This window comes from Aethalodelphis obliquidens, unplaced genomic scaffold (assembly GCF_003676395.1).
Source record: "Aethalodelphis obliquidens isolate GAN/ISIS:26980383/991018 unplaced genomic scaffold, ASM367639v1 scaffold10, whole genome shotgun sequence".
Lineage (NCBI taxonomy): Eukaryota > Metazoa > Chordata > Mammalia > Artiodactyla > Delphinidae > Aethalodelphis > Aethalodelphis obliquidens.
Genome location: NW_020837954.1, coordinates 8,917,833 through 8,943,194, shown reverse-complemented (window position 1 = coordinate 8,943,194; position 25,362 = coordinate 8,917,833). Strand labels below are relative to the sequence as shown.

The following is a 25,362-nucleotide window of genomic DNA, read 5'->3' as shown; positions in this document are numbered from 1 at the left end:
GTTCTATCATAATTATTAATAATTACTTTCATTCTCAAAAGTGCCCCCCAGTGGGTGAAATCATACGCCTAACTTTAAAACAGCATAATTCTAACCACATCACTCCTCCACTTAACCCTTTCAGTGGCTTCCCCTTGCCCTTAAAGTCCAAATTCTTTGATAAGGCTTTTTAACTTTTTAATACCACCAAACTGTACATACCATGAGGGAAGGGATTTTTTTTTTGGTCTGTTTTCTTTACTGCCATGACTCCAGGGACCAGAAAAGTGCCTGGCACATAGTATATACTCAAACATGTGCTGACTGATTAGCTTTTAAGGAACCTACAGTGTGGGCACTACCTCCATCTCCCACTTCAGCTCTGCCTTCTCTTCTTTATAGTCTAACCTTCAGTCAGATTTTACTACTTTCAGTTCCTTCTCACCTCTAGGCCTTTGCATACGTTCTTCCTTCTGCTTGGTACATTCCCCTCCTTCCGCCTGGTACATTCCCCTCCTTCCGACAGCTCTACCTCTCTCTTCCCCCTAATCTCTAGCCCAATTCCTTTAGGGCCCTGCCTTAAAGTCTTTCCTCTAGAAGGCCCTCCCTAACCCTCTAGTTATGAAATGTCCCCCAACTATTTATGCCCACACCACTCTGTACTTCTCCTAAGCTAATACTCATCATATTTACTTTCCAGTTAAGTATTTTTGCTTGCTCTCTCCCTCTCTCCTTCTTTCCTAGTCTGTTTGCTTCCGGATAGCATTTATACATATTCTCAGCACCCAGGCACCTAATACAATGTCTACCACATGGGAGGCAGCTAATAAATTACAGCTGAATTAGCGAAAATAAGCTAATGTGATCTTAAACGTACAGTATAAAGATAAAATGGGATGACAGTCCTGCCTCACACTGCAGTGGGTGAGGTTTAGTCCTGCATACCATTTGTTAATATAAACATAGCCCCTGCCTGCTCAGAGGAAAGCAATCAGGGACGTTAACAGACTACAACACAGAAACTGAGACAGTTCAGCCTAGAAAAGAGAGGGAAAGAGGAAACAAAGAAATGAGAACTGCCTTCACATTTCTAGAAGAAATATTAAACATGTTTCGTATGGCCCTGCTAGGATCAATGAAAGGAATTAGAGGACAAGAGGCTTGGGCTTTTTTAGCAGTCAAAGCTACCTGAAAATAAATGTGTTGTCTGCGAGGCATTCCTTATAGGCAAATTGTGACTTGGCGGGGGTGTGAGATTGGACTAGATTATTTTTAGTCATAAGTAGCAAAGAAAAAAGTAGTAGAGATTGAAGTAGTTAAAGCAGGTTGGTCAGATTAGAAGGGAAGTCCCCAAAAGACTCCTATGCATACCTCACTCAGCTGGCTGGGAATTCATCCCTGTCCCCACTCTACACACCTGTGAAGAAAAACAGGCTTGCTCAAGTAGGATAAGAAGCAAGGTTTAAAGAGCAGGATACTAATGGTAGTACAGTCATTGAGGAGAAAATTAAATGGTTGATGGTAATCCATTCCTGTTTAAAAATACAACAAAAATATACAAGAAGATATTGGAATCAGCAGTCAACTTTTAATAAACACAAGAAAAAGAGAAAGCTGTTCACTTTATTTCAAGGTAAAGAGAAAGAAAGATCTGATCTTCATAATAAGTAATAACTAATAACACTTGTGTTCATAGCTCCTGAGTAATTAATAATTTTAAAAACAAACAAGCAAGGAGATGGAGTTTTCGACCACTTAATTCCATGTACATAATACTTTTGACCACTTCATATCCTTAACCCAACCTTCAAGTCACTGGTGTAAACATGCATGTCTTATCAGGCTCTGAGATAAGACTCCAGGTGACAAACTGATGACACTGATCTCCGTTTTGGAGGCCCTGTCGATCTGTGTACTTAGTGGGACAGGAAAGAAATTCCCAGCTGAAAGTCAGAAGAAGTAGCTAGGCCTTCTCATTCAAAAGAGCCTGTCCCAGGGGAGTGGGACCGCTGTTCCCAGGAGGGCTTCCAAAAGATCTGAATTATTCATGGTTTGAGTTGGAGCAGCCCACTGCAGGGAATTTTAGAATGCCCTTATGTTTGGCTACCACGCAGGCCCATTTCAAGGACCTATTCCGGAACTCAGGGAGGTCAGGCTGGTTTGTAAAGCACCCTGGTGTGTGCCTTGGAACTTCTTTCCCCTGGCCTCCTCTGAGTTGCGCTATGACCTTGCACAAGCCTTTCTTTCTCCTAGGGGACAAATTTGAGATTTAAACACCTCAATGTTCATAATTAACATTTTGACGAAACAGACTAAATGTAAATAGAAATGCTTGCTACAGTTTTGCCACTACTACTCCCCAGCACCCCCCCGCCCACACACACACAGCATTTTCTAATCCAAATGTAAAGAGAGAAAGATATCACTCTCTAGTTAGAAAAGAAACAGAGCAAGAGATAAAATATGCGATGCCGGTTAAAGTCAACATTCTGAAAATTAAAGGGCTTCATTCTCAGGACAGATTGTCTTGCTCTCACAATGGTTTTCTAAAGACCTTGGACTGAAGTCAGAGTATCTGCCAAGGATCACAGCCATCCCCCTACTCCACCCACAGTCACAATCGGCCACAGACTATCAGCCCACAGTCTGACAGCGCATCCAGAGAGGATTCTGACCCCAGAAGGGACTGCCCCACGAAGAATTAACTCCTGGGGACCCCTGGCATCAAGGTTAGTTCAAGTGCTGTGTTCTAACGGAAGAAAGACCTGTTAGCAAATAAAATAATGAAGTCTGGTGATGCAGTCATCAGGCCACTGCAAATGGCAGAAGCAGGATGTGGGGTGATGGCATAAGGGCTGAGCAGAGGTAGCTCTTCATGGAGGGGGGCAACCAAGGAAGGGTAGGATGGCAGAGGGAGGCCAGGACCAATGGATCATTGTTCGTTGTGTGTGGTTTTGCTCATGTCTGTTTCTTTTAATGGGAGAGACTTTGAGGGTATTTATATCCTAAGACAGGGGTCCGCAACCCACCGGTACCAGTCCGTGGCCTGTTAGGAGCCAGGCCGCACAGGAGGTGAGTGGTGGGTGAGCGAGCCAAGCTTCATCTGTATTTACAGCCGCTCCCCATCGCTCACATTACCACCTGAGCTCCACCTCCTGTCAGATCAGTGGCGGCGTTAGATTCTCCCAGGAGCATAAACCCTGCTGTGAACTGCACACGCTAGAGATCTAGGTCGCAAGTTCCTTATGAGAATCTAATGCCTGATGATCTGAGGTGGAGCTGAGGCAGTGATGCCTGCACGGGGGAGCGGCTGCAAATACAGATTATCCCTAGCAGAGAGGTTTGACTGCACAGAGACCATAATAAATCAATTGCTTGCAGACTCATATCAAAACCCTACCAGAGAGTGGCAAGTGACAATTAAGCTGCATCTTACGAATTAGACTGGGCATAAGCAACACACTTCGGGTGTCACTGTCTCCCATCACCCCCAGGTGGGACCATCTAGTTGCAGGTAAACAAGCTCAGGGTTCCCGCTGATCTGCATTACGGTGAGCTGTAAAATTATTTCATTATATATTACAATGTAATAATAATAGAAATAAAGTGCACAATAAGTGTAATGTGCTTGAATCATCCCGAAACCATTTCCCCCTACCCCCAGTCTGTGGAAAAATGGTCTTTCACAAAACTGGTCCCTGGTGCCAAAAAGGTTGGGGACTGTTGTCCTGAGGGGAAGAGTCAACAAAGAAAGAGAGGTCTGAAGATAGAGGAAATAGACAGGGGGTGATCAGTGGGCAAGGGCCCCGGGCAGGGGGGAGGGGTAGACTAACTGCAGACAGGGCAGGGACACCTCTCCCCTGAGGAAGGAGGAAACAGTGAGTGCAAATAGTGGTAGGCAAGCCTGGGTGTGGAAGCTGAGGAGTTCTTACCCAATGATCAACCACTTCTTGGTGAAGTTGAGGGGCATGAGGCAAAAGTTTGGACTGGTTCTGAGAAGACAGGGGAAAGGCTGACCAGGAGGATTACTGATGGCCCAGAGGCCCTCCTGACAGTTGGCCTGGGTACAGGTGTCCCAGGAGTAGCCCCCACGGGAGATCACAGAAGAGAGTAGAGTCCATGAGGGCCAGGGCAGCTGGAGGAAGCTGTTCAGAGGAGGTGGGAAAGTATTGGAATCAGTAGTCAAGAGGGTTAACTGACCATAAAAGGTGCAATTTATATGGCTGGTTTCAAAAGAAGGCTCAACAGGTCCTGGGGTCATCAGTAAGTCCTGGTGAGACATTAGACCCTCTTGATGGCAGTGTTCATGTGAGTGCTCTACAAAAGGGGAAGACTAGGTCCCAGGATGAAGAAGCAGCATGGAAATGCCTACTGAGCTGCAGAAGACCAGCACCTAGAGAACCTCTCTCCCTACTGTCCCATGACTTCATCATTGGATAACCCACTCTACCGTCCTGAGATGACTCATTTGACACAGGTACTGCCACCTTGTAGCTTCCACAATCAAGGGAGAGATCAGAGCAGCTGGAAGCAATCAGGGAAGGGGACTGCAGCGCTGCATCCAGTCACCCGCAGCAGAGCCACATGCCAGGAGGGCAGGGAGTCCAGCCCGGAGACTTGAGGCAAGCCTAGCTGGGTTCCTGCGATAACGGGGGCACGTGACTTGGACATTTTGAGTGTCTGCATCTGTGAAGTATGGAGTTTGTCCTAGAATCTAGATGATTTCTAACTGTTCCCTGGTTCTATTATTCCTTATCATTCTATCGTTAATTCTACTTATAATTTAAACACCTGATGCCAGAGTGCGAGCATCTCTGGCAACGTAAATCTAGCACTTAGCAACAAAGGAATGGGAAACAATCTGGGACACCAATGTGCCTGTCATAAGTTGTTGTTTGTGTCATTGATTATCATCTAGAAAAGTCGTTTTCCCAATTGGGACTTCTGAAATATAAATTGAGGGAAATGATTCAAAAAGCCCCCTTTTCACTTTTTCTTTGAAGTGAAAATCTTCTCTCTTTTCCCTTGAAATTTCTATACTTCATTGGGAGGTGGGGGTAAGACAGGAAATGGGAAGTATTGGAATGGAGAGCAGGGGACATGGTCCAAATGAATAAAAAGTTGAAAATACCTCCCGTGTGAAAGATCAGAAGAAATTATGGCTACTTACCTTAGCCAAAGAGATAAGCAGTCACTTAGGCAATCCCACTCCTCCCCAGCACCCCCATCACCCGCCCTTCAGCAGAGGGGGTACACCACTCTGCCCTGCCCACCAGGCAGCATGCATAGCCTACAATCCAATCAGATCTTCCAAGGGCCCTGGTTGTGCTAAGAAGCAAGGGGTGTAAAGGGAGCTTACAACGAAGGCCTCTCTGCATCAATATCGAGAAGAATCCTAGAGAGGACTGAACTAAACTGGTCCAAATCGACTTCATTTCTCCACATCAGTTTATTTCTCTCAAAACTTGCCACCTTCTTTCTCACACCTTCCTTTTCCTCCTCAGCCTTTTTCCCAAAGAACAATCTAGATTCATTACCTCTACATCCTCACCCCATGGTAAAGAGACTTCCTGCTACTACCCTTCCTCCAGTTCCTATTCTCTCTACCACTCAGATTCGAGATATGATGTGGAGCAAAAAGGACATGGCCCCTGCCCTCACCCCACTTACAGTCTAATGGGCAAACCAGCTGTTTCCTCTACAATCCTCTCTCATTATTTTTTACCTACCAGATGTTCCTCCCTCTTATCATCCTAGCAACCATCTATTCATCTTTTTAGTGGAAGCTCAAATGGTACCTCCCTTGTGAAATCTTTCTCTACTCCCCTAGGTAGACTTAAATGCTTGTTTTCCTGTGTTCGCACAGCACATAGTACATAATCAACCTGTTACTGGTAGGGTTTGGTTGGTTGGTTGGTTGGTTGGTGATTTTTGTGCTTCTGTCTATTCACTAGGATGGTAAATTACTCAAGACGGGATGACGTTTTCTCTCGGTAACTCCAGTGCCCAGAAGAGCATGGCATCTAGCAGTAAACAAATAAAACTGTGTTATATAGTCCATACCTCAGTTAATATTCCATCCATTGAGCCATTCACACTACAAACCTCAGGATCACCTTTGGTTCATCCTTTTCTCTCTTCCCCTACTCCACCGAAGTCCTGACACATACTTCTGAGTCACTGGCTTCCCCTTTTCTGCTCTGCAACCCCATGGTCACAGCCTCATCCCAGCCCTTGTGTTTTCTTACCTGGCCTATGACAGCAACCTGCTCATCACTTTCAGCCCTCCCACCACTGACTGACCTTTCAAGTTGTTGCAAAAGTGATTTTCTAAAACACAGGTCTAACTTCTCTATTCAATAGGATAAAGTCAATTCCTTAGCATGGTTCCAACTCACCTCTCCAGTCCCATTTCCTACCTCTCTGTGATTGACCTGCCCCAACCAGCCATCTACTCACTTTACGCTTGGGTCACATTAAATTGGTACATGCCATGTTTGTTCCTGCTTCCATGCCTTTGCATGTGCTCTCCACCCTACCTGGAACACCACCATCACCTGTCTATTCCCTCTCTTCCACACACACACACACACACACACACACACACACACACACACACAAACACACACACAGGCATGTGCACTCACATACCTTTTCCTGGCAAGTTTCTATTTCGGATAGAAGCCCAGCTCAAATATCAACTTCTCCCTGAAGCTTTTCTCAAGTCTGCCAGAATTCATTCGTTTCTCTCACACTGCACCCACACATTACTTTGTTCATACCCCTAGTATAGCACTTAATGTACTGAATTTTAATACTGTCTACACAGCTGTGTCCCCTACAATATTGTAACTTGTTGGAGCCCAAGACCTATCTAATTCATCTTTGTAATGCACACACGCCATATAATACAACATATAGGAGGTTATTAATAAATGTTTTCACCACTGCTGAAGATGACTGTAGAGTCCGCATGTCTAGAAATATTAGAAAACAAAATACGAAACTTTAACCTGAATGCTGGGGGCACACACTGGTCCCCAGGCAGAGGGACGGACTAGATAATCCCTCAAGGACCCTCTCAATTCTAGTCTGATTCTCAGAGCATTTACTGAGTACAACAGGCCAAGCACTATGCTGGTGATTTTTTTTTTAAATCAAGCATCTTATCTATCTCTCACAACAAACCTGTAAGGTAAGCAAATTATTTCCTTTTCAGTGCTGAAGAAAGGTAACCTCAGAGAGAAGAAGACTTTCCCAAGTTCCTGCACCAGCCAACAGCAAAGCCCCCTACTGACATGAAATTCAAAGACAAGCCTGGCCAAAAGGAATCGAACTTTTTTAAGCATTGAAGCACAGCAGCGCCCCACTGGCCCTAATGAATGGGAAAGAGCCATCAAAGATAACACATGAACAAGCAGAAATCAAATGCTTTTCCCTGTAGCTTAAGTGAGCCCTGGTCTCTGCTGAGATTGAGCCATATATAGTGTAAAACTTAATAAGAACCAATAAGAACCCAATCCTTATTACAACTGCAGTTGGAAATATCCCCTACAGGAAGGAGAAAGATTTCAGAAGCAATGAAGAAAACTCTAATTAGTCCCTCACATCACACTTTACCCAGCAGAATCCAAAGCAAAACTCTAGATGGCGTCCCTTTCAAAGGTCCAGCGATTCATTAGCTACTGTACTTTGAAATAGCTGCCAACTAGTCTGTTTCCTGCCTTCCTTCCAGTGCTGGCCTCACTGGCCTCCTGGCTGGTGTTTCTCACCCCGGTTCCCTTCATCCTCGGCCATGTATAGCAGAGCCTAACCTGCATCCCCTGATCCCACCAGGTTCTTTCCCTACCAGATCATTGTTCTCAGCCTGTGATGCCCTTCCCCAGCTTCTCAAAAATATATATTCAATGGCCAAAGCTGAAACAATCTGAGCAATGTAACAAATAACCATAGTATTGAATTATAACCTAAAGTATAAAATAAACATCCATGAGTCTATACTGATATAAATAAATGCTTGAATAATGAAATAAAGGCAAGAGTGATATTCCTTACCAAAAATTCCAATTAATAAATGTAGGGAAATAGAAAATCACCATTATAATACCACAGTAATAATTGCTACAGGCAAGATCCACTGATGAATGCTAAAATCAGCGGGGAAAACTGTTCAGGAGAAAAACGATATTAGCACAGCCTCAAAATAGCACCTCCCAAATTTACTAATGACTGTGATGCTTTTAACAGATGCCCACATATCCTCTGACAGACCTCCCTCCAAGAGATGAAGCTCAAGTCCCTTCACCTTGAGTGTGGCTGAACTTAGAGACTTGCTTCTGAGGCATAGTGCATGGAAAGGAAGAAACAGTAACTTTACTGGCAACCACGACCTTGACCATGTGATCAAAGTTAAAATCACCAGCAATCAGTTGTGCAGTTATCATGAGATAACCTGATAATCTGATTTACATGATGAGGAGGGGACATCACTTCTGTGGTGTTCTCCCCAAAATCCATAATCTTAGTTTTATTCAGGTGAAAACACCAGCCAGACTAAAACTGAGGGATATTTTAGAAAATACCTGACTAGTCTTCAAAAGTATCAAGGTCACAAAAGACAAGCAAAGACAGAGAAACTGTCACAGACTAGAGGAGACTAAAGAGATGTGATGACTTAATGCAATGTGGGGTCTTGGATCAGATGCTGGAACAGAAAAGGGGCATTTATGGAAAAAACAGGAAAATCTAGAGGAAAAGAAGTGTTTGGTTAATAGTAGTGTATCAATGCTGATTTCTTGGTCTTAATAAATATATCATGGTTATGTCAGAGGGTAACACTAGAGGAAGCTGGGTAAAAGTTATATGGGGACATTCGTACTATCTTTGCTACTCATAAATCTAGGTTTATTTCAAAATAAAAAGTTTTTTAAAGTACACCTTTTCTTTTTCTGATTCTTGTATGTATTTTATACTTCCATTTGTCTAAAAGGAGCATGTTTTCCTTGAAAAATCAGAAACAAACAGCAAGATGTTCATTTTTAACAACCACCTTCTTGGACTTCCCTGGCGGTCCAGTGGTTAAGATTCCGTGCTTCCCATGCAGGGGGCATGGGTTCGATCCCTGGCTGGGGAACTAAGATCCCACATGCTGCATGGCGCGGTCAAAAAAAAAAAAAAAATGTAAGGCCACCTTCTTGGAGAAAGCTCCTCTCAGGAGGGTAAATTGCTCCTTACGCTGCATTCCTTTAGGATTTTGTCTGTTCAGAGACTCTGTTGCAGCATTCAGTTCATTCTTCCTTTTTTTATAGTTGTTATGTGTCTCTCCTCTTAGCAGCTCTATGGAGGCAAGGGCCCTTTTAATCCTACCCAACACTTAGAATCCAGTGAGTGTCAGCGGAGCTACTGGCAGGAAGGAAGCCTCCATCCATCCAGGGACAGTCCCTGAGCCAACCCTACTTTCAGGGCTGGCCTGCCAGCTGCTGTTTTTCTAGACCTTCTCTGCACCTGGGGCCTCAGCAGGTGTCTGCTCTGATGCAATGTTAAAGCAGAGCTCTAAGACCAATCAGTCCCAGGCCAATTCAAATCTCTACCATCCCTGGTCACCACTGAAAATACAGCCTGTATGATCATTGATCCTTACCCAGTGGGCTTTACAAACTGGCCCAGGCATCTCCCCATCTCACTCACATCTCACAGCTTTTCTCCCTTTCCACTGTCCCCTCGGGAACCCCACCCATCACTCCAGCTCCAAAGTAAACAGGCTCTCCTACAGCCTGTACCTATCCTCAAAATGTTCTGTTCACCTCCCAGCTTTATTGGGACCATGGTTCTCCTGTTATGCTGGTCCTCTTGGGAGGTTAAAAGCCAGAATATACCTAAAGTAAACTGCTGTGGCTCACTGCATCCCAGGCCCCTACCCAAAACACATGTCAGAGAACAAACCTAGAGGGAAAAAACACAGGATGCAAAGTATATCCAAATTATTTTAGATCCAAAATTTCATTCTTTATGAGAAAATAAGCAAATGTTCATTTTTATTCAAGGAACAAATAGTTCCCTGGCTTCATATGTTGAGCATTAACTGCAGGATTTGCCTAAGAACAGGAATTCTAAATTCTACAGCAAGGGAGTGTAAGAAGTGGCAAAGATCAAATGGTGGCCATAATTTGTGGTGCTTTACTGTAAACCTAAAATTTATACTGGGAAATCTGTCTCAGAGTTCTAGAACAGGAAGTTGGCAACTGAAGGCGTACCCTTTGTGGAGCCATAGCTAATGCACAGGATGTTTCAGAACCCTTGAGGCTATGATACTTTTCAAGCCAGGTAAGCAACAGTCTAAATATAGCACTCTTCGGTGCTCTGATTCAGTTCTGTAGGAGAAAATGAATGGTCTGAGAGTCACCTGGCTACGCCCAAAGTCAGCTTCTTCTCCCCCTCAGTATAGCTGAGACTTTTTGTTTTTCATCTGCAAACTTTCACCATCGTTTGAACAATAAGTAATTGGTAGCAAAACTGCATACAAGGAGAAACTGCTCAATACAATCCCATAGCTAAGGCTGCTATATATACCACAATGCAGGCTGCGCATTAAACAAGGGCACCACTTCTAGGGGGCCCTTCACACCACAAATATCAAGATTTGCATATTTATTAGTGTGGTTTTCCGGAAGATGGCAGGAAAGCACCCTATTCCATAAAAATCACTATATGATGACAGTTCCCTAAACGTGGAAGTGTTTTGAGGAAGGGATATCTTTTTCTAAATTGCATAAAGGTGCCATATGGGCTAGCAGCAGCTACGATTTTATTTCATGCTGTAAGACTGTTCTCCAACCAGTAATTCTGTCTCTAAATTCTTAAAACACCAGTCCACAGTAAGGACTCACAAGTATTTCTGACTTTCTGGCTATTTCTCCGAGAGTTTTCACTTGCAGTAAATTTAACCTCAACTCAGATAAACATTTATAGATATGGGGAAAAAGAACAATTTCATACAAAATAATAATATATCTAGCTAAAATAGTATCCTAAAACAGACATGGTTGGCTGAGCTTTTATATACAGAAACTCATACCAGCTTTTTAAATGCCTATAAATTTCACTTTCCCAGCACTACAACTGTACCGTGACCTAGTTTCTCCACTAGAGAGGTCCAATTATGTTTCAAAGTGAGGCTAAAATTTTGTCCTAAATTTATAATGGGAGAGACTCATTAATTTGCTCTCATCCCCTAAAACAAACTTACTCCTTGGGTGAATCACATAGTGGTATTTTTATTTTTTTAGTAACACTACATATGTCAACATATATTTGTTGGGAACAATGACTATATGCTAAGAGCTCTTACAATGCTAGGATCTGGAAATACATAAACGAATATAATATGGCCCTTTTCCTCAAGAACTTCACATGTTAGTGGAAAAGAGAAATATATGGATACATGATTGTAAATCATGTATTCCAAACTAGTAAAGTAATATGAACTTTACTGGGGACATATGCTAGGTTCAAGGATGAAAGGAGGTGGGAGGCATTAACTACATGTGAGGTATCAAAGATGCTTCAAAAAACCTGTATCAGTTTGGGTTATTTTGCTGTAAGAAATAGAACCAACTATTGCATGTCAGCAAAAAGAAATGCATTGAAAGAATATGAGGAAGATCACAGACTCCAAGGAAAAACTGAAGAATTTGTCCATAGAAAAGACGGGGAACAAGAATGTCCAGGGGGATCGGGGTAGCAGGAAGGAAATGCCACCGTCTACAATTCCCCTGACGTGCTTATCCGTTTGGCCTGGCTTGGGGTCTTGTGTCCACCCCTCAGGCTGGGAGAGAGCAGGGCACCTGAACTGACAGTTACACCAAGGTCCACAGAGGAAGGCAGTTCCCAAGATGGCACACCAGTACCAGAAGGGGAAAGCACGCAAGGTGAGCAAAAGCCAATGTCCACTTCCAGGGGTCTCACTGGTGACCTGAGTGAGAACAGTTTCTGTGTAAGGGGCATGGGATCCAGATTACTTTAGGCCAGGAGCCGATGTAAAGTGAAGCAGGGTATCCATCTCTGTTAAAAAGCATGGCAGTGAGAAAAGGGAAATAGAACAACAGTAGAAAATAAAAGCAGGATCAAAGGAGGGGTTTTTTGGTTCTTGTTTACTTTTAACCTAGAAGCGACTTGACCATATTTCTAGATAGAGGAAGGAGTCGGAGCAATAGGGGCAGTTTAAGATCTGGGTGAGCCCTGGAAGATGGATTTCTTCTGAAGAGAAAGAAGTTACTATTGCCATTTACCACGCCAGGTACTTACTGTGCCAGACACCAGGCTAAAGAGGCTTCTCCTGCATTATCTTCTAATACTACCAAATGGGTACTGTAATTATGCCCATTTCAGAGAATGGGGAATTGAGTGTAGAAAGTTTTAAGTAAAGTGCTCAAGGTCACACAGCTACAGTGGCAGAGCAGAGAACAGGTAGATTTCTTTCTGACTCCAAAATCCATGCTTTTAACAGTATTTTGCCTCTTCCTGTAAAAGCAGGAAGAGAAGGTAGGTAAAAGGGGGTGTACCAGCTTATAGATTTGTATTAAGCAGGTAGGACATGGGAGAGATTCCTATCATTAATCTTCTCTTTTCTCTGCAGGATATAGCAGCCATTAGTTGAGAAATGGTAGGTTGAGAATGGCACAGTGAGGCTGACCAGTGAAGGATTGTTACAATTTGGGCTGGAAATGGGACAGACATATGATACAAAAAGGCCTGAGGAGCATGCTGAAGACTCCCCTACACCACACACACACACACACACACACACACACACACACACACACACACACACACTTCCCCAAGGTGGCACAGGAACCACTGCCCATGGCTGTGTAACCCTCTACAGCTTCTACAGCAAGTCTACCCAGTGCGGGTGGAGGCAGAGCAGCAAGATGCTAAGACAGAACCATGCTCAAGTCCCAGCTCTGGCTGTGTTAAAAAGAAGGGTAAAAATAAAGAAAATCTTATTCAGATCAGTAATTTCTCTGGCTCTGAGCTCAGAGATTATTATTCTTATCCTACCTGAGGCAGCAGTAAAGTAATGCTTTAAAATTATACACACACATATACATACATACACACACCCATATATACAGAAATATATTCAATTTCTATCATTAACAACTTCAGTTAGCATTCATCTACAGTTATGACATAAATGTCAACTAGCAACATCTTTCCTATTTCTATTTTTTTAAATCATTAATAACTTTATTTTCTTAGTCTTTGTTTCTTAAAAGTCCATGATTACCAAATACTATTTTTAGAGCAGAGCAGGTAATAATCTTGGGTAATATGACTAAAATTTAGAAAGGCCTAAGATATCTACAAAAAGTACATCTAAAAGGCTTAAAAATTAGATAAGATGTAGACTTGATAGCTAATGCCTCTGTGGAAGCAATACCCTCATGAATATTTAAAAGTCACCTGGAAAATCATTACATTCTGTCTTGAAGCTAATTCCATGGTTTTGTATTTAGTAGAGAAAAAATAAATCATGGGACAGAATGAAAAGCAAGATTCCAGTTACACATTTTTAAAGTACGCACATATAGATCATAGCAGACATCTGGAAAAATTTATACCAATTGTTAAACTATATTTACCTCTGGGATTGCAATGGGGTGGGCTTGGAGTTCCTACTCAGAGAGAAGAGGAATTTTTACTTTTCATTTTCTACAGTACTCTGATTTTTAAAAAAAATAAGCCTGTATTTCTTTAAACTTTTGACTATTTATTCACCTATTTATTCATTCATTTATCTATCTTAGTAAACTTTTTATTTTGGAAAAATTTTAGATTTACAGAAAAGCTGCAGAGATAGTACAGAGAGTTCCCACAACAACCACACACTGTTTCCTCCTTTCTTAACATCTTACATTATCAAGGGACGTGTGTAAAAACTATAAAGCTGATCTTGGTACATTACTATTAATTAAAATCCAGACTTTATTTGGATTTCACCAGTTTTTCCGTTAACGTCCTCTTCTGTTCCAGGACCCAATCTAGAGAACCACATTGCATTTAGTTGTCATATCTCCTTGGTCTCCTCTGGTCTGTTACAGTTTCTTAGGCTTTCCTTGTTTTTCATGACCTTGACAGTCTTGAAGAAGACAGGCCAGCTGCTCTATATAATGTCCCCCAATCTGGGTTGTCTGATGTTTCTCTCATGATTAGAATGGGGTTATGGGTTTTTGGATAGATTATCATGGAGATGAAGTGCCCTTATCATCACATCAGTATCGGGGGTACATGACTTCAGCATGATATCACTGGCAAAGGTTACTTCATCACTTGCCTATAGTGGTGTTTTCCAGACTTCTCCCCTGTAAATTTACTTCATAATTTTCTTTTTCTGTACTGTTCCTTGGAAGTGAGCCATCAAGTCTAGGCCACCCTAAGTGGCGGGGCGGGGGGGGTGGGAGGGATAGGTTAAGCTCTTACTCCTAGAGATAGGAGTACTAATGTACATTATTTTGAATTCTTCAGTAAGGAAGACGTGCCTCTTTTCACGTTTGTTTATTTATTCAATCATTTATTTATATTAACATACATTCATGTATATTTATTTTATACTTTGGATTATAACTCAATACTATCTGATTTATTTATTTTATTGCTCAGAGTGTTCCAAATTTGGCTATTAGAAGCTTTTTCGGGAATTCCCTGATGGTCCAGTGGTTAGAACTCGGTGCTTTCACTGCCGGGGCCCCGGTTCAACCCCTGAAGAGGGAACTAAGATCCTGCAAGCTCTGCGGCTGGACCAAAAAAAAGAAGCTCTTGCAGCTTGCCTCCTGTGCCCCTTTGACATGCCCCATCCTTTTGCTTTTGTTTTGTGAGCACTTCCTTACTTTCTCATACTACATGATGTTCACACTCATCTTAAGCTCTTCCCTGTCCTAGCCTTAGAAAATTACTCCTTTTATTGAAGAAGGGTGTTTAGAAACCAAGCTCTGGGCACTGAATGTGTCCCTTCAACTACCTTTTAATAAATCTGTTGAAGATTTAATAAGTTAGCATATGTGAAGCACTTCTTAACATAGAGCCTGACACATAATTAGCACCCAATAAACAGAAGAAAGCCATTATTGTCATTGTTATTATTATTATCACTATTATGTACATTTTTAACAAATTTGGAACTTCCAAATCCTAAACTAAAATTATATCCCATTAGTCATTATATCAAGCCCCAATAGGCCTACCAATCTTTCTATATTTCTGAGGCTCAGGAACACATAAGGCCAAGAAATAGACATTCCTCCACCCCTGGCCCAGGATTCTACATTCTTTGACCATAAGACTTTTTTTCTTTCCTATCCTAGCATCTACACAGAGCCATAAAATCGAAAGACTTCTGTGGAAAAAGATGTCCCTTAATTTTTAAGTTTAAATGAAACATTTCAAGGGCATTTAAAAAAGAATCACTCCCATATACAAGTCAAACTCACTTTGGATCTATAGAGTGCAGTTCTGAATTCCTGCCCCAAATAACTGTTGTTTAGAAATGCTGCAATGTCATTGGAATGGAAATGGCTATTGTCCAATAGATCTGTAAAAACCCCTTCAAACAATTCCTGTTGTGTCAAACCACAAATGCCATCATTCTTATTGAGCAATAGGTACTAGAGAGTCCCTTTTATGAATTAAATAACCAATAGCAAGAGTTCTAAGGGGGTGACTTAAAGGGAACCTCTACCTTAAGTACTCTGGCCAGTTAGAGTGGCCACTAGGTATCCTCTGGTCATGAGAATCAGAGAGGTGTCCTGGGAGACACAGATCCTGGGAGGATCTGTGGGAGGACCCTGGGACCAATGGGCAGGCTCAGGACACAGGAATAGGAATGATTAAAAAATATAGGGTCACTCGCACCTTTCAGGGCATTACCTGGGCCCTGCAGAGTTGCTGGGTGGGAAGTACTGTGGAAAATTCACCCTGCTTTAGGATACATCAGAAGCCTCATAGAGTGCAGGGTAAAAGCATTGCAGGAGGAATGCTAGGAGATAAAAGGAAGTAGAAGTTTCCCAACATGACAAAACTCTTCTCAGTTTTTCAGCATCCACGATCTTCTTCCTAAACATTCTGGGTTTCTGTTAGCTTTTGGATAACTGCTTTTTGCTCTTGGTATCTCAGAATGTACTAATTTTTTTTTTTTTCTTGGTCTAACCCAGGTCTATATTCTTCTGAGCAAGGCCAATTGATCCCTACCATAGGCTGCAACCTGTAAAATCCCCTGGCTCCCGTCTAGAATACTTCTGGTCTGGCCTACCTTGAACTTCTTGCTTTTGCTCCCAACATGATCCCACCCAGCTGTCTCTTCCAGGTCCTCAACCTGCTCAGTCCATCTCTATCTCACTGTCCAGAGCAGCCCCTGCCCTTGGGTCATGGCCCTCAGGTACCATGTGGCTTCACACAAATGTCCTCCAAGCTCCGGAAAACATATCCCGATATCCTTGAGGAAAAGAGTTATATGAACCAGAGCAACCAAAGCCACCTTTTGGGAATGGAAGCAAAGCCTCATAATTCTGGTGGGGATTATCTTTCCCCTCCTCAGGAAGTACAGGAGGGATCAGGTCAGCAGAAGAAGCAATTCCTTACTTTCTAACATTGGGTTATTACTATTAACTAATCTTTAGACTTTACTGAAAAGTAGCCAAGGAGCAGAAGGCTTCAATCCCAGGAGGCCAGCACTGGAAGTGCATACAGTCAGATGCATTGGTATTACAGACAGCAGGATTGAGAATCATTTACACCTGGGTTCAGTTTCTGACCCAGCCCTCACCAGCAAAGAGACTTCAAGCAAATCATAGACTATAAGCTTCAACGTAAGATGGTAACCCAGTGTTAACAAAATCTATAACTTACTTTAAAATACTTCAGTATAATCTGTGTGATATACATATGACAATTAACTTAAGCTTCATTTCTAGACTTAGCTAAAGTAATATCTGGTAAATATAGTCCAGGGTGGGGGGTATGTGCCAGCCAGCATTATTTCAAAAAGGGGGTAGCCTCACTCCTACATCAATCAACAATCACTGCTTTGTCATTTAGAAAGCTGAAAGTTAGAAATGGATTTTCCTTGGAAAAACTAAAGGTATTCAAGACATGTGAGTTAGTTAAAATACTGTAGAAACACTTCCGGGAAGAAAAGAATAAGAATCCTCAGATGTGCCCCTTAGTGATGTTGTCTGAGGCTCAATCCCTAATCTGTCTTTGTCTTCAACCACTGGTTCAGAAGAATTTCTGACTGTGTGATGCTTACTAAAGGGCACAGAATCCTACTTCAAGTAAAGCTTTTACTATACAGTTGGAGCATCTAAAAGGAAATAGAGCTGGAACTTCATTAATCCTATCAAACGGATTGTATGAAATATTTTGTGCCTAGTTTGTTAATAAATGTTTGTCTAATAAATACCTGTATGCGTGGTAAATTTTGGTCTGAGTCTTGCAGTCATTACAACTTGGTAAAGGTTGTGGAAGAGTAGTTAATTATCAGTTCAAACTTCTTAGGTAGCTACTATGATTTCCAAAAAGAACCTGAGAATTGGGTGTGATCAAATTGGTTTAAGGAAATTCTCAATTTCCATCCTTCATATCCTACAGAGTTGTTGAGGAGTTACGTGTAAAAAGCTGACTGTAAACTCTAAAATCCAGTACAGACATACTGTCTCAGAAATGTTTTTGATTTGTACAACCCAAGATTCCCCAGGGCTGGCCAGCTCAGGGGTACAGATGGAGTCACATTATTGGTAATGTCTTACATTTACCAGTTTCTTTCTCTTACCTGCCTCACCAGAGTCTAGTTCCCTGAAAAAAGAGCACTGGGTAGAATTTCACGATGTTTCAGCATGAAATGTGTGTGCACACTCCTTACAGCATGGGCACCTTTGCCAGGAAGGGCTGATATTTCTAGGCACTAGCAGGCCCCTCTCACTGATGCTCTGGGCAATAATCTACAGGTTGGGGGCTCACCCCATGAGAGATGCAAGACAAACCTTTGAGAATATGAAGGAAATTTAAGATTTCTGCTTAATTTTTGTTTCATCCTTTTTAATTTATACTTTTGTGTATGTTTTATAAAATAATATATTAATACAAGTGAGAGCTTAGACATTTTTTAACATATGAGGCTGACAAGAGAATTTGGAAACCTCTGGTTAGAGCATCTGTAGATAGATGGGAACACACTTTTCTCCCTCTTGCACAATATACTCTGCCTAAGGCTGCTGAAGCAGTGGTCTTGTGCTCAAATCAGATACAGATTCTTTAGTTGAATAGCTCTTATACACTTGCCCCTCCCCAGTTTTTACAGGTCTCAGCCCTGAGTCCAGGGAGTGACCACCTCAAACTGGGCTCAGAGTCACTTCACCCTTTGGCAATTAGAGCTTATCATGGCAGACTCCATTTCTCTTAGGATGAGTTCTCTTCAGAAATCTCTTCTGACCCCAGTGCCAATACACTCTGTCCACTGATGGAACAGACCACTAAATCATCAGCAACATAGGGCAGACATTCAGCGGACATGCCCAGACATGTCTGGAGCTCAGTGATGGAGGCAACTCAAGCTGAGAGGCTCCAGCCTACACCACATCTGACAGTGTAAGGAATATTAACCCCTCACTGCTAAATCATATAATCATTTCCAAGGCAAAGCTTTACCTGTACTGGGAAAACCTCTCTAGGCAATCGTGTCCCCTGAGAGTGGATGCATAACCTCTTTGTCTGCTTACTTATTCAATGTCTGTGGGAAAAATGTAAAATCAACATTTAATATTGAGTATTTAGAGTATTTTAATACCTGAGGGTGCAACAGATTGTGTGAACTGAATCTGTATTAGAAAAGTAAATGCACATTTTAAAGTGTGGAATTTCCCTTGACAAGATTATGAGAGTTTAACAGTAAATGTTAGTATTCACTGGGCCCAAAACAATTTTCTATGGAAACATTTTCCCCAAATTAGTGTAGAAAGGAAGCGTAAGGAAAATAAAATTTGATATACAGACCGTCCCCAAGTTATGATGGTTCAACTTATGATTTTTCAACTTTATAATGGTGCAAAAGCATACGCATTCATTAGAAACTATACATCAAATTTTGAATTTTGATCTTTTCCTGGGCTAGTGATATGCAGTATGACACTCTCTCTGATGGTGAGCAGTGGCAGCTTTGTCATTCACACTATCAAGAGGATAAACAACTGATAAACTTAAAACCATTCTATACTCAGTCAACCATTCTGCTTTTCACTTTCAGTACAGTATTCAATAAATTACATGAGATATTCAATACTTGATTATAAAATGGGCTTTGTGTTAGAAGATTTTGCCCAACTGTAGGCTAATGTAAGTATTTTGAGCACATTTAAGGTAGGCTAGGCCAAGCTATGATGTTCAGTAGGTTATATGTATTAAATGCTTTTTTGATTTACAATATTTTCAACTTACAATGGGTAATCCCATCATAAGTTGAGGAAGATCTGTATAAATATCAGTCATATGATATGGTTGTTCCTGTCCAATTTAGGGAAGAAGCAGGGTAGTTGGATAAGATGCTGATACAAGACTCCTTTGACCACCGAAATCTCACAAGTCTGGGACTAGAACAGAAATTCTCCTAAAACAAGGTCAGGCAGCAAGGCTGGCCACCAGTTAGTCATGCTTTTACATTATGAATAGCTCCAGCCCCCACTGAACACTCCTGAGAGTTTTCAGTATCTCACACACTGTGCTAGGTGCTTTGTGCCTAAACTACACATTGTGCCTAAACTATACAATACTTGACAAGGCAGGTACTATGAAGAAAAGCAAAGCCCAGAAGAGCAACTTTCCTTAGGCACAGAGCTAGTATCTGACTGGGATCTGAACTCAGAAGATCTAACTGACCCCAATCACAGCTCACCAACATGCCACCTGCCTTCCTCAAGGGAACTAGTTGTCTTCAATGGGAAAAATGGTTGCTGATTTGCTCTCTTTTGAATATTACTGTGAACAATGCCAGTGTTATGAGCCACAGAGTTAAAACTGGCTCCTGGAGAGGGTGGAGAAAAGGGAACCCTCTTGCACTTTGGTGGGAATGTAAGTTGATACAGCTACTATGGAGAACAGTATGGAGGTTCCTTAAAGAACTAATAATAGGGCTCCCTGGTGGCGCAGTGGTTGAGAGTCTGCCTGCTGATGCAGGGGACGTGGGCTCCTGCCCCGGTCCGGGAAGATCCCACATGCCGCAGAGCGGCTGGGCCAGTGAGCCATGGCCGCTGAGCCTGGGCGTCCAGAGCCTGTGCTCCGCAACAGGAGAGGCCACAACAGTGAGAGGCCCGCGTACTGCAAAAAAAAACCAAAAAAAAACAAACAAAAAAAAGACACATGCACCCCAATGTTCATTGTAGCACTATTTACAATAGCCAGGACACGGAAGCAACCTAAATGCCCATTAATGGACGAATGGATAAAGAACATGTGGTAAATATATACAATGGAATATTACTCAGCCATAAAAAGGAACAAAATTGGGTCACTTGTAGAGATGTGGATGCATCTAGAGACTGTCATACAGAGTGAAGTGAAGCAAAAATTGAGACACAGAAGTAGAGAACAAACGTATGGACACCAAGACGGGAAAGCGGCAGGGGGTGGGTGGGGTGGGGTGATGAACTGGGAGATTGGGATTGACATGTATACACTGATGTGTATAAAATGGATGACTAATAAGAAAAAAATTTAAAAAAAAAAACTGGCTCCTATCCATTGGAATTAATTCAAAAGACAAATGAGAATCACGCTTGCAAAACAGAAATACATTCTGGTGCTGAAGTCAGCAGTGTGTAATCCTCTTGAGTCAGGATGTAGTAACTTTATGTATCAACTTTTGGAACTCTCTGATCAGATAAATTTTTATTTCAAAGTGAAAAAAAAATAACACACTTTTTCCATCTAGGATAACACATTTCTTATTTGTTAGAGTCCCCATCCAGTGCTCACACTGTGCATTTTCTCCCCCTCTTCACCACAGCACACCAGCCACACTGGATACCTGAGGTTGTCCTGGACACAGGCTTTCACAGAGCTGGAAAAGGTTCAGAGCACAGCTAGAAAGATCGTGGGGATGGAAGGGCCTTCCATGAAAGAAAGTCTAAAGTTATCAGGTCTATAGTTTAGAAAAGGGGAAGCCAGGAGGTGGGGAAGCATGACCTAAGTCTATTAGACAATAAAAAATTATTTAGGGTGACCCTAAGCTCATTTTCACCAAATTCAATAGAGTTAGAAACTCTACAGGACTTGGTGACTCAGCAGAACTTGGGTGAGGGGAGAGGTGAAACAGAAGGCTAAGGATGACACCCAGTCTCTGCCCTGAGGGATGGGATTGAAGACAGGGCTTTATTCTAGACAAGGAGTTCAGAAAGAGGAACAAGTTTGGAATGGGGAAGAGAATGAGATTTTAGATGTGCAGAGTGAAGGTACTCAAGGAAGATTTGGGAGAACACAAACAGAAGGCAGGAGAAATATAAATCTGAATCTCAGGGAAAATAATCAGAGGGTAAAAATCTGAATTCATGAGTCATCAGCACATGGCTACAGGAGAAGCCATCGACAAGCACAGGATCATTCAGAGGAAAGGAGGAGAGTTAAAGATTGTCCCTTCTGCTCTGGGACCAGATTCACCGTCTCATGGGAGCTGTTTTAGGCTAAATAAAACATTAACCTCACTTACCTAGTGGGCATTAAAACATATGTAATACTAGTGAACATTTAAACTCTGTGACTTTTTTTGGCTCAAAGAATTTTACAAATAAAATTTTAAATCTATTTGTTATAAATAAATACAATTTTACAGTCCATAGTTTTCATAAGAGAACTTTGTTACTGTTACTCTCAAAAAACAAAATATAAAAAGGAAAACATCTGAAGTAAATTTGCAGATGCCAGATGAATTATGGCACTATTGCTCCAGAAATAGTTATCTGAGGATGACATGAAAGACAACCTTCCCATTCTCCCCTAAAATGTCCCTTGGGAATCTTGTTAAAAGTCTACATGGCCCTAGAAGATAGGACTCTTCTTCCCAGGAATCTGCTCCTTCTTGTAACCATTTCTCATTTAATCTATTTAGGTCAATTTGTTTGTTTTTCTAGCTAAACGTTTAGATATTTATCATTGCGGGAGTACAACGATGGTTACTAGTAACAACATCGTGACCATTGCTGAGTTTGAAGCATGTATCAGGCACCATTCTAGGAGCCATGAGCATTCTCCTCAGCAAGCCCATGAGGCAGGCATCAGCGTTTCCATTTTACAAATGAGATGGAAGCTCAGCAAAGTTGAGCAACTTGACCAAGGCACATCGTTGGTAGCAGAAAAGCAGAATTCAATCCCTGATGTGTCTTTCATTAAAGCCCCTGCATGCTCTTTGCACTACTTCCCTAACTCATTTAGGGACTGACTTCATCACTGCATTATAAAGATAGTAAAGATATTGTTATGATAATTAACAAATTATTAGGTTGAACCACATGAAATGGCAAATATCTGACCATTTTTGACCTACGAAAATGGGAATTCCACATGGTTTGACCTTATAAAAGCACATACACAGGTATTTGGGGGAAATGTCTGCAGCAGCAGTGTGAGTTTCTAAAGAAATTCCACACCCAATAGAAAGGGTAGAGGAGCACCAAATATTTCACTCAACTCATTAACAGAAAATACATGTTATGGCTAAAAGGGAGAAAGAATAAATAGAAAATATTTGAATTTACAAGATAAGGGAACTGTTTAAAAGTTTGTTGTGAGGGGGGTAAGAAGAGAGGGAATTGGAGGAGGGTGGTCAAAAGGTACAAAAGTCCAGTTATTAGACAAATAAGTACCAGGGATGTAATGTACAACATGACAACTATAGCCAACATTGCTGTATGATATATAGGAAAGTTAAGAGAGTAAATCCTAGGAGTTCTCATCACAAGGAGAAAATATTTTTCCTTTCTTCTTTTTTTATTGTATCTATATGAGAAGACGGATGTTAGCTGAATCTACTGTAGTGATTATTTCACAATATATACAAATCAAACCATCATGTTCTATGTCTTAAACTAATACAGAGATGTATGTCAATTATTTCTCAATAAAACTGGAAAAAAAATTTTAAGTTTGTTGTGAAAGACAGTAATTTGTTAGTTTAAGTGAAACCTTATGTATCGACTATAGGTTAACCACCAAGAGTACTGTGAAACACAAGCTAATGAAACACACAAGTGTGAAATTTAAATGGTGTATAAACTAAAATATGTTTTCATCTATATGAGGGCATTAAGCAAGTTTAAAATATTCTAATGGAATATCATTTTGGAAAAATGACAAAGCTGAACAATTGAAAGACAGGGAGAACCCTTTAAGTGAGGCATAAAATATTAGAGATAAAAGGAAACAGAAATCAGTTATTTTAACCTTTTGTTTTACTGTGGAGGAAACTACAGTTCAGGAAGATTATATTAGCAGGAATTAAAACTCAGATTCCTGACTTCCAGTCCAGGACTCTTTGAAATAGATCAAAATAGCATGCTATTTGAACACAGTAATGTCCTTGTGTACTGCAACTGGCCATGGCATGTATTGCAGCTGTAAGGAAACTTTCATAAGGCATAATTTTTATCCTATAGCATGATGAGGTTGCTAAAAGTAAATATATTAAAAATGTTTCATAACCATAAAATAAAAACACTATATAGGACTTCCCTGGTGGCGCAGTGGTTAAGAAACCGCCTGCCAATGCAGGGAACACGGGTTCAAGTCCTGGTCCAGGAAGATCCTACATGCCTTGGAGCAACTAAGCCCGTGCGCCACAACTACTGAGCCTGCACTCTAGAGCCCGCAAGCCACAACTACCGAGCCCGTGTGCCACAACTACTGAAGTCCACACACCTAGAGCCCATGCTCCACAACAGGAGAAGCCACTGCAATGAGAAGCCCGCGCACCACAACGAAGAGGAACCCCCACTCACCGCAACTAGAGAAAGCCCTCGCGCAGCAACAAAGACCCAAGGCAGCCAAAAATAAATAAAATTTTTAAAAATAAAATTAATGAAAACATTGTGAACTATAAATTTAACAGCATTACATTTTCTTATTCAGCCCATTATTATTATGGTATAACAAGAACACTGCCTTCTCTCAAGATGTTTTTCTAATTGCTTTTGGATGTTGTTTTGCCTTTTAAAAGAGGAAGGCATTCTAAAAATAGGATGCTGTCAAAACGGTTTGAATTTCAAGAAAAAAATCTCACACCTGTTGGCTGAGAGATAGTTCAAAAGCATGACATTTAGAATATGTCTTTGGTACAAAATTCAGCTATAGATATCCACTGTTAAAAGATAGTTTGCCTCTAATTCAAAATATATAGCAGAAATCGGCTATCTTAATTATTTCCTTCATTTATGAAGTGGTATGTTCTTCTGACCAAGCAAGCATATTGTTATGTGCCTGTGCTTTGCTTTATTTCTCATTAGAGAATTTTTATAGCAATAGGAAAGGGTTGACTGCCATGGCTTATTCTCCCTATCTGGTACTTTCCTTGAAGATTCCTTTGAAACCCACCAATCCATCAATCAATCTGAGATTTACAGCTCAGAATTCATGATTTCAAGGAGAATAAATAAGTGATCCTGAAGGAGTCTCAAATTCACTAAAGAGATAGAAAGAGACAACCACTGGTAGAAGAATCAATGTATCTTTCAAATGACCAAGGAAACTCCAGCTCCCTCTTAGAAACCCCATGGAGAGGAGAAGCCCATCAGAGCTGCCTGGTCAATATCCCTGCTTTCATTGGAAGAATTTAGAATACTGGATGGTGTATGATGGCTTAACCATCAGCCAGAAGGGCTTCCTGACATGCTATCTGGAATAGCAAGAATCACTCAAAGGTGTTCAGAACCTTGAAAACCATCACTGAAAAAGAGAATTCATTTTCTACATACTGAATACAATCAAGTTGCCTCTCTCAAAGGGTTACGTGGATTCGTTCATTCGTGCAACAAGAATTTACCAAGCACCACCACATGCCAGGCACTATTCTAGGAGCTAAGGAAACATCAATGAACAAAATAGAAAGGAGGCAAGAATATACAGTGGAGAAAAGACAGCCTCTTCAATAAGTGGTGCTGGGAAAACTGGACAGCTACATGTAAAAGAATGAAATTAGAACACTCCCTAACACCATACACAAAAATAAACTCAAAATGGATTAGAGACCTAAATGTAAGGCCAGAAACTATCAAACTCTTAGAGGAAAACATAGGCAGAACACTCTATGACATAAGTCACAGCAAGATCCTTTTTGACCCACCTCCTAGAGAA

The 25,362-nt window shown here is 41.3% G+C and overlaps 1 protein-coding gene across 1 annotated transcript in view; it reads right to left on the bottom strand.

The window, feature by feature from the left end:
• AKAP6 (A-kinase anchoring protein 6) overlaps positions 1-25,362 on the bottom strand; it is a 595,413-nt gene that overhangs the window by 451,014 nt on the left and 119,037 nt on the right. The window contains exon 6 of the mRNA XM_027111037.1: positions 5,865-6,002. The gene's annotated coding sequence lies outside the window, so the exon portion shown is untranslated. The remainder of the gene's footprint in view (positions 1-5,864; positions 6,003-25,362) is intronic.